Below are 14828 nucleotides of genomic sequence, written 5' to 3'. Positions count from 1 at the left end.
TGCTCCCTTGCACTTTCCCCAGGTCCATTTTCAAACTGTCAGGGCCACCTCTGGACCCCGAGTCCCTCTGTGAAAAGTCCGGTAAGTGACATGACGCTCCCACTTCTCAGCACACTCATACCTGACCATTTTAGGGGGGAGGCAGGACCCGTGTGGTACAGTGAAGGCTAAGAGTCCCAGACCAGAGTTCCAAAGACTTGCAGTCCTACCTTATGCCTGGCAGCTCTGTGACTTTGGGCAAGTCACCTAACCTCTCTGAGCTTTAAGAGAAAAGGTGGAATAGTACTGGCCCAACCTATTTTCCTACATTGCTATGAAGATCGAATGACATTTTAGAGGTAGAGGTGCTTCGGGAATTACAAGGTGCTACACAAACATATTACGAGGCTCCATCTTGAGGGAGTTGATTATGCAGTCAGGTGGGTTAAATCTGAGCAAACTGGGAAGGGATGAAACACATGTTCTTTAAGGAATCAGAGGTAGACAATTTCTGGACCGTGTAAGAAAGGAAATCCTCCTTCTAGGAGATTTTGTCCATCACACCCAAAGAAATGGTTTTTCGCAAGTGAGGTAGCTCTTAAGATTATATTAAGCACTTTTGCTCCTGGAGCCAAGATAGATAATCATAGCTTTGGGGAGCTGGGATGAAAGCAGCAGCCCAAAGATCCTTGCTGTGGGACCCATGCACCACATGGGGCCTCAGTAAGGTCACTGGAGTACTTTGTGATGGTGCCATCGTCACACTGTCCCTGGGTGGCAGGCAAATGACAGGCCACAGTAAAGAGGAAAGGACCTGCACGCTTAGTCCCATCATGCAACAAACACACCTCAGGAGGTTATTTAATTGCAAAGGGAGATGACTTGATGCTAAGCAGAGCACAGAAGAAAATTATTGGCTGTTTTCAGAAAAAGAATTCAGCGGAGCTTTAAAAGTGGGAAAGGCTGCCTGTGCACATAACCAGCAGGCTCGTCTCCTCCGAGTTGAAGTTCAGGCCCCTCCTGTCTTTGGCGGCACTCCGCCTCCCTGACTTTTGAAAATGGCTATTATACCCGGGATCTCTTCTCCAAAGAAAGGGAAATGTCAAATTACACCGCTATCTCTGCCTCAGAGCACCTGCCGAGAGCAGTGATCTCTGCTTTGGAGGAGGGTCTGGCTGCACCTGAGGAGCTCCCTCCTCTTGCAGGTGGAAAGACATGTTTTTACCCCCTGGTGACCTTGTCACCAGTGCAGAGCCAACCCTCCTGACTCCTGTCACCTGTAACATGTGCTACTGCACAGGGCCCCCAGGCAGCGCAGAAGACACCCATTTACAGGTTGAAGGCTGGGCTCCCCTCTTTGCACCAGGAGCCACTAGCACCATCCTTCCCACCCTCTGTGTTTCTACAAGCAAGGAAGTTGGGATTTCCCGTCCCAGGGAGGATGTGACCACATGGAATTTAATAACCAACTGCAGCATTGTTGGGTCACGACGGGAACCAACTGTCCTAGACAACGTGATGATGTCGGTTATAGAGGGCAGCAAGGCAGGACTGAGGGTACATGTTGGGAGAAAATAGCAGGAAGGGGCAGGATATGCTACATGAGGTCAGGATGCTACTGGAGGCACTCCCCCAAGGATTTCTGAGGACGAGCCTGGCTCGGCGAACTGCACGAAGAATAGTACTACTACCTGGCAGCATCATGAGGCCAGGTGACACTTAATCCTTCATAACTTTTTTTGTTTTTGTTTTTGTTTTTTTAGCAAAAAGTCCCATTTTCTGAATACCATGAAAATACAGACTCTCCAGAGGGCTCAGTAATTTACTTTCTTACCTGGTTCACTTCCTTCCCCACAGGCCTGCCAACAAAGGGCCTGCAGAGAGAGACGTCCTGCTCACTCTTCACAAGGACCCTGTGAGGCCTCATCTCCACTTGACAGGCCAGGACACTAAGACATAAAGACAATACATACTTCTTGCCCAGGGTCACATAGCCTACAAGTAGCAAAGCCAGAATTCGACCCCAGCCTGTGTTTGTAACTTCTGCGTGTAAAATGTTCTTGCGCTTACCGTGTCATGAAGAAAAGTTACCTAATTTTGCTGAGCCTCAGTTCCCTGTCTTACAAAGTGGAAGCCAATACTCCCTACCTATGGAGTTCTGTGGGTTGGACATAACCTACATAAAGCTCCTGGCATAGGTGACTGAAAACAGGCATTTACTCAATACTGACTATTATCGTTGGGCAAGAAATTACCATGAACTCATTACCTGCCCTCACAGATCTGCCCATCCTCTCATGTACTTCATCTTTACGAAGACAAGCAGTTATCTGCCTGTTCTGTTTGCCTTTTCCTCTCTCCTGTGCCTGGTGGCAGTCATGAAGGTCTTTTAAGACGCAGCCGCCTGCCAGCGGCCTGTCTTCTCTTACTCCCTCCAAGGGGCCAGGCCTGGCGGGTTGGGGTTCTGAGCACACCCAGGGCTCACCAGTGGGGTGGCAGTGCTCCTGGCCAGGAGCCATGGGACTTGGGTGCTGCACTTACATCAGCAAGACCTAATGTGCAGTGGACTGGAAGCCCACACACAGGAAGCTCCGTAGTTGCTAAGATCCATGCCCCAAAGTCCCCTCCCCAAACAGATGTTCCCCTGTCATTTGCTATTTGTTCTCAATTTAAAACCAGGAAAACCTGTTGATTCCAAGGACTGCATCTCCAAGTACACCTACATCAGGATATCGTTAGTTCTTTCCTCGTCACACCCCAGGGGCAGGAAGTCCTCCTCCCGCCAGTGGCCTGCAAAGGAGGCGTGGGTGACAGCAACACTGACCGCTGCCCCTCACCTCAGCACCTCAGATGCCCCCAGTCCTGCTCTGTGCCAGGACAGCGCTGGGCTTCTGTGATCGGAAGCCTGCCAGATGACTTTTTTAAAAAAAAAGACCTCAAATTGAATATCAATTTCAAAACAGCAAAATAAAGAATGGGATCTCTCCGGGTCTGATTTTGCCCTGGGGCCAAGATCAGATTCTTCTGGATGCTCTCAGGCTCAGCCCTGGTCTGCAGTAGAGAGGGGCCCTTGGGCGCCAGCCCAACAGTGAGAGCAGACTGCTGATCTGCTGTGACAGTCACCCCCTGTCCCAGGTGTGCTCAGGTTGGAACTGGGCTCCCATCGCCCTGGGTTGAAAGGGTGTACTGTACTCCGTGTGAGTGTGGCCGTCTGCCAGATGCACCAGTTCGGCTCAGCCTGAGCACCGCTCCCCTCACCGGTGTGTCTCCAGCTTCACATTTGTGCTTCTGATCTTCAGCAGCTCCATCTGCTGATGCAGATCCTCACTGGAGTCACACGTCCACACAGACATGCACGTGCATTTGCAGGCTTCATCTCTCTGCAGCCAAGAGATTAATTCCCACACAAAAATGGGGGAGTTCACGCACCATGGGGATTCAGGCAAGACAAAGGCATAGCAAATAATGAGAACTATTGGAACAGGTGGTGAGAAAAAAGGCTTCTAGAATGTCCAAAATGAAAATAATTTAGGAGCCATTTAATTCAGCATCTGAGTTATTGGAATCCATCTGATTTTATTTGCTAAATGTAAAGCTCAAAAATGTGTAGCCCATGCACCCTCCCCCTCCAATTTACAAATAAGGAAATCAAAACTCTGAAAGGGCAGGTGAGCTGTCCTCCCTGTGGCAAAACCCTCTGGATCAAGGGGGCAAAGAAGATTGGGACCCAAGGCAGCCACTGGGAGCAGAAACTGCAGTGGCAGAACTGCAAGCAGATGCCCTGACTCCTGGGCTCATGGCCCAGCTTCACCTCCTATCTCACTGAGCCTGGTAATTCCCCTGCCTCCACAAGGTGAGGGTGAGACTCATAATACCCACTTCTTGACAGCAGCCCTCAGGAAACAGAGCCACTGTTGTTGTCATTATACTGGAGTCCATTGCTCCCATAGGTGCCCCTGGCTGGCCATTCATGTGCACTCCTCCTGGGTTCTTAAATATGAGGATTTTTAAAATCAGAATTGGAAGGGTCTGACTTTTCCAGAGGGTGGGGGATAGAGCAGTGGGCTTCCAAGTTCAGCGTTGCCCAGAACGCAGACTGGCCAGCCGAAATGGAGGGCTGGGCTGGGGAGGGAGGCCAGTGGGAGTGCGGGTATGGTGAGGGGCGTGCGTGAAGGGTTAAGACCCATGTTCAGCGAGATTAGATTTTGCTGAACTTGGTCCTACATTATCAATATCAAGAGAAATAAAAAAAGACAAACATCGGATTAGGTTTACTTGCCTTACTGTAATAGCCTTTGGAAAGGTCTCCCTGTCTCACTCCATATCCTAAGCCATCCTGTACAGTGAAGCCAGAATAATCCTTTTAAACACCACTTTCATTATGTCTTGCCCCTTTTCAGGCACCTTCTCACAACTGCTGACAGAATAAAGGGCAAAATCCTCTGCTGGTGTGTGTGTATGTGGGTGTATTGTGTGTGCGTGTGTGTGTGTGGTGTAGATGGGTTAAGTCACAGTGAGAGCACAGTCCTTTATGATTTTCTGAAATTTTGCTGATAAGGTACTCACCTTATCTTAAATTACCATAAGAATTATATACATTCCTTGCACTGAGTAGGAGTAAGTGCTATGATTTGTAAGTTTTGGGTATGATTTTAAATGAACATATCTATTATTGCCCCTCAAATATTAATAAAACCACACGTGCCTTTGTGCATTACCACCCAGTGGGATCTCCTCAGCCTTACCTTGAAGTCAGCTTGGTTTATGAGTCATATTCGGGCTCCACCTAAGCCAGCCGCTCATCAATACTGACCCTGGGCCCCATGTCTGATGAGTCACGGCAGTGCTCCGACACCTCACAGAAGCCCAACGCCTACCTGTGAATGGTGGCTCCCCACTGAGCGCTCTTTTCTAGGCCAGCTCCCCCAAGTCTGAATTCATTCTGCTCACTCCCATCCTGGGGCTCCAGCCCCTGCTGTTTCCCCAATTCTCTCCTCCGTCTAAATCCTACACATCCTCAAAGCCCGACACAGAAAATTCGGCTGGTGCCTTTGATTAAATACTTACTAGGTTTCAGATCCTGCCTCAAGAAGTGGGCACTATTATTATACTCCCTGTTGGGAACTGCCCTGCCTGGTTTCAGGAGCTGAACCCCACCCCCCATGACTAAGGCTGAGTGAGCAACCTTTGGACCATAAGCCACTAAGGAGACAAAGCTTATCTCCCTGGCAGGAGTGCTGCTTCTGCTCCTTTTTTCATAACTGGCCCCCAGTGTTTGATCAGTTAGCCAATGACAGGTAAGATTCCTCAAGGGGGGAATGACCTAAGACAGGCATGATCATGTGGAGGCCCCAGGGAAGGGCTTGGGGGGCTATGGAGGAAGGGGGTGATGAACCCTCACCCCTCAGCTTTGATGAAGCCTAAGTCCTCATTCTGTCTGTGAGAAGTCTCCTAATCTTTTGGCTGCCTTACTTCCCCTGCCTGACTGAAGCCTGAAACAATGACAGAGGGCAGTGCAGCCCTGTGCTGGAAAGGGTGGGCTCCCTGGGTGATCAGGCCTGAGAAAGAATATGTAAAATCCTGTGAAGCCTGCTTTGCTGAGAATGCTCTTAATTAAATGATAAAGGTCTGAGCAGGAAATGAGTTTAACTCCCAAAATTTTGTAGCCCTTTAGCTAACAGACCCAAACTCAGAATAAGCCCTTGTAGTTCTTTGTATGCTATCTATTGTTTGATCCTTACTGCCTGACAATGATTAATGAACTTTGCCTGTATTCCTGTGCTAAACTGAACCCAATAAAAGCCTGTCAAGGCAAGGGTTGGGGCGCTTTCCCCTTGAGAGAGTGGCTGTGCCATTCCTTTTCCTCCACAGGACTCGATAATCTGTGTGAATTTGTCTCATGTCTCATCCATAACGCTGCAGACTCTGCTGGCCAGTGTCCACATCACTCCCTTTACAGGTGAGGAAACTGAGGCAAGGAGGGGCAAAGCGACTGCTGGAAGACCTGCACCAACTCCCTCCAGACAGCTGTGCACTCAGAGTAACGCCCCCTTCAGCCCCCACTGTCCGTTCGTTCTCGCACACCCTGCCACGGTGCCCTGCACCTTCAAATGTTCATTTCTTGTCTTTTCTTCTCTTCACCTAGAATTTAATTTCTTGTTGGAGGACCTGGAAGACTTCTGTGAGGACTCTTATGGACAGCAGAAGAGAATTGGGTATATACAGAAGGTGTTTATTGACCTTGCTTCAAAGGCAGGTCATTCAGGAGGGCACATCCTGTGGTCTGTGCTTGGTCGTGTCCTCAGGAGCCTGTGGGTGAGTCACCATGAATGATGGCGGCATCCCTCTCAGTCACAGAATTATCTGTCACCCAAGCCACTGGGTCCCCATCCTCAGAAAAGTATATGGCTGCTACCACGATTGTTCCTCATCATATCCACAGGACGTAGAACAGGGTATCCCCCTTCAGGTTTGTTCTGAGCGAATGTAGGCCAGAGAGTCTCACCCAAAGGCCCCACACAGACAGTCCTGGTGTTTCAGGCACAGGCCTCAGCCTGGCAGCCTGTCTCCTGTGCAAGATAATAATAGCCTCACACAGGAAACTTCTTCAAAGGGCTCTCAGGTTACTGCTTCCAGTTCATGTGCACAACATCCTATCAGGTAATTACTACTATCTCCCATCACATATTCAATGTTTTGTCCACAGTTTCCCAAGGAAATCATTGCTGAGCCAGGATCAGAACCCAAGCTTTCCATGAACCCCACTGCCCACCACCCAGCCCTGTCTCTCCTGCCATTAATATTCTGGCCCAACGAATTCACAGTGAAGTAGCCAGTTCTTCTCACTTGCTCCCTGAGCATGAAGGGAAAAATGAAACTCTAACCCCTCTAAGGCTTTACATCTGAAAGCCTTGCTAATCCATCAACAATCTGTTAGATAACAGCTAAATCTCTCTGCTGCAAAGGGTTACCTTTCCATACAAGACACATGAATGGAGGCGTGGGATGGACGTGTGTGTGCAGATGCCAGGCCACTTTCTCTGTGAAAATGGAGGTGCTCAGGTTTCCAGCCACTGCTGTCCTCCCTCAGATGGGGTGAGGGGGAAAGGCTAGTCCAGGGTCTCTTGTTACCTCAAACTGCTCCTCAGCCAGTCATTTAAATGACAGCTTGATCCTTAAAAGTTCTTTATTCATTCAACAAATATTTATCAAGCACATACTATGTGCCAAGCACTGTGTTAGAATATATAAAATGAGTTTGGGTAAACAAATAATACTTCCTCCCTCATTTCTATTATAATAGTAGTGGGACATTATCAGGGTGAAAAACAAGTCAGACACCAGCAAAAATTCCACTTGGAGCTGGCATGGTCTTGGCCCCTGACCTGTGCACCTGTATCAGGGATTCGAGGAACATCTACTAAGACCAGAGGTCCTTGGACCCCCGGCCCTTGGTTATGGGGGCTATCGCTTTGAAGTCCAGGTATGCAGGGTGCCTACTGTCCTGCAATCAAAGGGAAGCATTTAGAAGTCTTCATGGTGAACTGTCAGTATTACAGCAGTTTATACGTGATGGGTCATGTCTGACGAAACAGAGCCTCACTGTGCGCTCTTTATTTCTACTGAATTCAGCTGTGAGATTTTGTCCAAGGGCAGCTTGGAAGAACATCAGCTGAAGTTTGATCTGCCCCATTCGTCCAATCAGCAGAAGCAGTAACTCCTCAGAGCATCAGTGCCTAATTCCTGATAAGCAGAGTTAGACCTGGTCTCATCTCTCCCTCAGACGTTTGCTGAGGACACCTTCCTTCATTCAAGTGCTATCAGAGGAGGATCCTTAGTCCTGGGGGGACAACACATCTGAGGCTCTGATCATTTAAAAAACAATAGAGAAGGAAATACGATAAAAATAAAAAAGAAATGAAATTTTGATATATACTATAACATGGTAGACCTTGAAAACATGCTTAGTGAAACAAGACAGACAGAGAAGGACAAATACAGTGTGATTCCACTTATCTGAGGTACCTAGAATATATACACTCACAGAGACAGAAAGCAAAATAGAGGTTATGAGGAGCTGGGAGGTGGGGGGAAAGAGTCGTTATTGTTTAAGGGGACAGAGTTTGTTGGGAATAATGAAAAAAATTGGGTATGGATAATGGTGATGGCAACATAGCACGGTGAATGGTTCAAGCCACTCACTGTAATCATTGACAAAGGATTACAATGATGAGTATTGTGTAAAAAAAAAAAAGCAATAAAGAAACACGTGCCTTTATTTATTTGTTTATTTGGCCTCTCAAAACCAGTGAAGTCATAAGAAATTCAGATGAGGAACTGCAGCAGGTATGGTGGATTTGAAATAAGGACTCTGCGGATAGCTGGGCTGGCTTGTTGCTGTAACCAGAGTCACAAAGAAATCACTATCTACTGGGCTGATGGAAAATGTTTCTTCACCAACAGCAGGCTAGATGACATGGTTCCAGTGGGTTCCTTCTGAGGGGCACCCTTCAACCAGCCTGGACCAAGAGCTGGAGTCCCAGCTTTTCCCCAGCTAACGACCTCCAACTGATCAGCTCACTTCTCCTGGTATGGGCCTTTGACTTCTATTTTCTTGTAGACTTGGGTGCCTTTACCCATTCCCCCTGTTCTGGTAATGACACTTCAGTTTTTCTTGGGGAAGCACTCATCCCCCATGATTGAACCACACTATTCAGATGCAGCTGGTTCCACCTTTGGTTCCAGAAAGGAGCATGGAATTCAAGTTCTGCCAATCACAGCATATACAACCCTCTTACCTTGGTGATTGGTTAAAGGTGGTCATGTGACCTGAAGAGTGCCAATCAGAGCTCAGCCCAGCCTTGTGCTAGAGCAAAGGAGAGGACCTTTTTTCTTTTTATTTTTTATTTTAACTGAGGATAGGACACAAATTTGAAGTTATTCTGGTGATTTTGCCATCTTTGAGGAGAGCTTCACTGAGAATAGAGTCAAAATAGAGAAAAACAGAACAAACAAATGGAATTAAGGACAGCGCTGAAATCACTGAGCCACCAGATATATGTGACTGGGGCTTGTCACTGGGCTTCCAGTTATGTGAGATGTCACTAGTACCAAGAGTCCTTGTCAATACTCTCCACCTTTGTCCCCTCTATGTTGTTTTAGTTCTACTTACTCTGAAAGTACCAGTGTAAATGTTAAGTGCTCTTGTCCTATTTTCCCCAGCTCCTTTCTTTCCACAACATAAAATCATTCTAACACATAATTATACTGTGGAATAGAAATCAGAATGTATTGTTTATGGTTTGCACCAAAATGTGAACTGCATGATTTTTGTTCATCCTGATTACTGATGTGACCAAGTACCTAGAAAAGTACCAATACATAATAGGTGCTCAATAAATACTTGTTGTTTAACTGACTAAAATTTAGAAAAGAAAGGCATTAGGGGACTTTGAACAGCTCCAGCCTAGAGTGAAGTCTATTTACTCTCACCCATTTTAAACTCTCCGTGCCCTGCCCCCGCTCCCCAAAGGTAATAGTAAAAAATACAATGAGTAACAGCATCCATTTAGTAAGTGCTCATGTTGTGCCAGGCACTGAGATAAGTGCCAGGCATGCAGAGAAGACAGTCTCTTCTTTCAAAGCATACATGGTCAGGATAGACGGGCAGACACACAGAGGGTCACTTATCATTGGGCCTAGTGCAATGTTTGCAGTACAGAGATAGAACCTCTAGCCCATCAAGGGACACAGGTCAGAGATGCTTTCCGGGAAGGGCTGTTATCTGAGCCATCCCTTCCCCAAGCTGAAAAGAAGGCATGGTGAGTTGAGCATGGGTTGTGGGTAGGGAGAGAAGATGAGGAGAAGTGATTGAAACTCAGACTACACCAACGGCTGGGACAGGAAAAGGTGCCCTGATTCCCTCCTTCACTTTTTTTTGTCTGGACTGACCTGAAGACAGCTCCATTCTCTGTGACCAGATGAGATTCTCTTTTACACAAGGCCAGTACATGTTCTCTCTCTCTCTCCCTCTCTCTCTCATTTCAAGGCAAAAAAAAAAAAAAAAAAGGATTCACAGCATCCTTTGCTTCCCTGTTTCCACATCACTCAATGCCATCATCTGGAAATACCCATAGGCTCTTGTCCAAATCATTCTTGTTTCTAGGAAAAACCAGCCCTTGTCCTCCATGCCTGCCAGCACTGTGTCTCTGGAAAAGGGACAGTGCTTCAGCTCTTGTCCTCAGTAACTCACTTCCTCCACTCCAAATTGCTCCTGATTCAGTGCCCAGGACCAACCACCACTCCTTCCTCTTCAAGGTCATCCCTGAGTAACTCCTTCAGGAGAGAGTCAATTATTCAGAGCTGAATGAGATCTAAAGGGATCTCTTTTCCTGGCCCAAAGCTCCATCTTCTTGATACCCTGTGTGTCAAGTTTCCACATTCAGATGCAAAGTTACCAGCATATATATGGTTTCCCTCTTACTTGTGAAAGGGCTTTTGACAGTAGAGAGACACACTGATTTCTTTCCAGGCAAAAAAGCAAAGACAAAGAGTCATGTCCACTGTGACTAAGTAATCCTGAACTTTCTCCAGAAGTCAAATTTGATTGAGCTAATACAGACTTCTCCACAGGCACAGCTTCCAAAGATACCTTTCAGCCTCGGGCAAAGTCCTTCCTGATGAGTCCTTCCTTACTATTGGCCAAAGTTCTGCTTTCAGTCGCAGCTAGCCCACCCATGCTCGCACTCACCTGCAGGGGTGATGGAGGATGGGGGTGTCACTGACTACCTACAGCTGGTGAGCCTTCTGCTTCCTCCTAGTTTTGAGGCCCATGACCCTACCACTGCACCTGGATAAACCTCACAGTCTGAGGGTCCATGTTTTATTTTATCAAGGCCCTTCTGACTATATTACAGCATTAAGACTATGTGCCTTCACAAGAAGCAAACCAAGTTCAAACCCTGGATCACTTAGTTACCAGCTAAGTTACTTAGCACTGCTAAGTCCATAAAAATAGGAATAATCATAGTACCTTCTTCAGAGGTTTGGATGGAATGAGATAATGCACGCTGACCATTGCAGATGGAGTGGCACAAAGCCAAGACTCAGTAAATGACAGGTTTTATTATTGCTTTGGTTCCAAAAGCTCACCATCAATTTCTTTATTCATCAGAAAGTCCTTTGCTTAGAAAATCATATTTATAGAAAATGCACAAAGCATTGTAAATGATGACAAGGAATCTGACTGGAGGTCAGTGGTGATGGGCATCTTCCCCAGGGGACAGGAGTCCTTGGAAGTCCCAGAAATTTAACTTCTAGGAAAGCTGAACTGCCTATAGGTCTTAGCTCCCTGGCTCTGAGGCATGGGCAGAAATGGACACTGTAAGGGAAGAAAGAAACTCACTGAGACTAAAGAAGACCCTGCAGAAAGGTGGGAGGGACTGCCAAAAGTCAGCCTCTGCCCCCTGAGTCTCACCTTCCCATTCATTCATTCAGTCATTCAGTCAGTCATTATCAGCTCAGCACTTCCCACCTGCCGAGTGCTGAGGATATAGCAATGAACACCACAGACTATACAGTTCCTATCCAGGAGCACACATTCTACTAGTCTATTTGAGGGTTTTTATTTTTAAGAGTTCTATGCTGGTGCCTGGGCCACATTCCCAGGAACTTAACTAGTCTAGGTTTTAATCAATCGACATTGATTTAAAAAGAAAAAAAGTGTGTCCTTCACAACCACCAGATGGTGAAAAACTAAAGAAACAGGCAAAATCTTTTCTTGGTTTCTTTTACTGTGCCTGAAATAATCTGATTCTCACCCCTAAAAAAAAAAAAAAAAAACAGAAAAGAAGGAAGAAAGAAGTTCACTAACAACACAAGAAGCATGATATCAGTCACATCTTAAAAGTTCCTTTCTTTTTTCGCACAGCTCTCAAGCTTCCAAAGCCTCCTGTGGCACAACCTGAGAAAACTGCCTTTTGGTCTTTTGGCCCTTCCCTGGTTCTAGCTCGTCCTGGCTCCCACCCATCCGGGAAGGAAGGGCCCCGAGGAAGCGGGAGGCTGGCTCACCCCCAGACACACAGCTCTGACCATTCTCAAGGTTGACATATGGGGGCTATTTTCCTGCCAGGGTCCCCACTAAAGGGAGTTTATTAAATTCAAGGGTAATATTTAAATTTGCAGTCCCTTCGTAACTTCTAGAGAAGGTATTGACCATGACCTCTTGGGTTCATTGATGGGCTCTAAGCTGGACGAGGCCTGAGGTTCTCCAAAGCCCTAGCCATGGCCAAGCATTTTTTCTAAGCTGCTTGAAATGAGAGAATTCTTAAGACACTTGTTCTTATATTGCTATGCACCTGATTCAGGATGACAAGCATCCAAGTCTACGAAACACCTGTGGTCATAATTTTGACAGTAACTGTCTTTCCTGAAACACAGGGCTTCCATTTCTGGTTTCTCGACACTTAAGATAGTTTTCATCAAAAGCTCTTCAAAGGGGAGCCAGTGCTCCATATCTGAGGGAAACAATAACTTGTCAAATTCAGAAATGCTCTTACTCCATTCTTGATATACTCCATTTTCACCCCACCTTGACCCTGAAAAGGATTATTTTTCTGGAGTATTCAGGACCAAGTCCATCTGCCTCAGTAGAAAAAACGACTATGCCAGGCACTTACCACCTGGTGCGTCAGAGTAGCAGCAGGCTCCTCAGGGGTATCCTGTTGCCACAGGAGCCACACCTGGCACCCTGGGCTTTGCAGCCCAGCCCACACCTGCATGTCTGCACATCTCAGCTGCCAGAACACCATCCCATGAGCCTTGGTGAGGCACCCTGAAAATGATTCCAACAGTGGCAAGTTCATCTTTTTTCTGGAATTCTCTGAATGACTATTTCAAATTTGGTTAATCAGACATAATTCTGGTTTTATCAGTAGGTACCAGCTAACCTGACCAAACCACATAGTTTGGTCAGAGTCTTGAAGGGAGCTAGTTAGAGCCCCCCTGCCTCAGACACATAAACAGTGGCCCTTTCTCTCCTTCCTTAGGGTTACTCTGTGTCTACAAGGGCCTGGCATTCTCTTCAAGGCTTTTTGTGTGACAGGTTAGATTACTGCCTTTCTCTTGGTATGGGGAGATTTTGCTTCTAAGGATGTAATATTCCATGGAAATAACAAAAACAAGGAGAGAAGGGAAGAAGAAGAAGGAGAATTGGGAGGTGGAGAGGAAGAAGAGAAGGAAGAGGAGGAAGAGGAGGAAGAAGAGGAGAAGGAAAGAGAAGGTGAGAAGAAAATTAAATGAGGAGAAAGAGAGCTTCACATGTATTTTAAAAACATTTTTGGTTTGAGGTAATTATAATAAACATGCACTTTTAAGAGATAATACAGAGATCCCTATACTCCTCACCCAGTTTCGCCCCAAGGGTAACATCTTGTATAAGTACATCACAATATCACAGCCAGGAAATTGACAGTAATACAGTCTGTGGACTTTATTCACATTTCTCCAGTTTTGCATGCACTCATTTGTGTGCATTTAGTTCTGTGAAATTTTACCACGTGTAAATTCATGTGACCACTACCACCGTCATGATGCAGAACAGTTTCATCATAAGGATCCCTTTTATACCCAGGCACTGGGAGTTCTTTATAAGCACTGATAAGCACTAGGAGTTCTTTATCTTTATAAACTTGTCATTTCTAGACTGTAATAGAAGTGAAGTCACATGGTACATAGCCTTTTGAGACTGGCTTTTTTTTTAACTCAATATAATTTCCTGGAGATTCCACCAAGTTATTACATGTACCTATGGTTCATTATTCTTTACTGCTGAGTAGTGTTCCATATTATACATATACCACAGTTTGTTCAGCTGTTCACCTGTTAAAGACATCTACTGTTTCCAGATTTTAGTTATTACAAATAAAGTTGCTATGAACCTTGGAGTTGAGGTTTCCGTGTGAACACAGATAAGTTATTCATTTCTCTAGGATGATGCCCCAGAGTGCAGTCACTGGGTCGTACAGTGATTGATGTTTGGTTTTATAAGAAACTGCCAAACTGTTTTCTAGAGTGGCTGTACCATTTTACATTCCCACCAGCCATACATGAGTGGCCCGTTCCTCTGCATCCGCACCAACATTTGGCATTGTCACTTTCCCCCCTAGCCATTCTGGTAGATACACAGTGATGTCTCATGGTGGTTTCCGTTTACATTTCCTTAATAGCTCGGTGCTAGTTCACATCTTTTCTTGCATTTATTTACCAGTTGTTTAGTCTCTTTAGTGAAGTGTATGATCATGTCTTTTCTAATTACGTTTCTACCATTGATTTGACAAGTTCTTTTATATTCTAGAAAATTAGCATTGTCAAATATGTGGTTTGCAAATATTTTCTCTATGTCTGTAGCTTGACTTTTCATCCTCTTCACCAGATCTTTAACAGAGTGAATAAGTCCACCAAATTTATCCATTTTTTTCTTCTACAAATCGTGCTTTTGGTGTTAAGCCTAAGAAATTTTTCCTAACACTAGATCCAGATTTTTTTCCCCTAAAAGTTTTATAGTTCTACATTTTACATTTAAGTCCATGATTTGAGTTCATTTTTGGATAGTAGGAAAAGTTTAGGTTGCTTCATTGTTTGTTGTTGTTTATTAGTGATCATTTTAAGTGTATTTCTAAAGGTTTATCTTTACAGCAACCTTTTGTGATGGTTATTATATTATCCCCCATTTTACAGGTGAAGAAATTCAGAGAGATTTGGTGACCTCACCAGGCTCAACAGTTGATAGGCGGTAGGGAAAAACCAGGTTTGAGTGCAGGCCTACCTGACTCACATGCTTTGCATTTAGA

The sequence above is a fragment of the Artibeus jamaicensis genome, unplaced genomic scaffold, assembly GCF_021234435.1.
Source record: "Artibeus jamaicensis isolate MK-2021 breed Jamaican fruit bat unplaced genomic scaffold, CSHL_Jam_final contig_585, whole genome shotgun sequence".
Lineage (NCBI taxonomy): Eukaryota > Metazoa > Chordata > Mammalia > Chiroptera > Phyllostomidae > Artibeus > Artibeus jamaicensis.
This window is presented reverse-complemented; position numbering follows the sequence as displayed.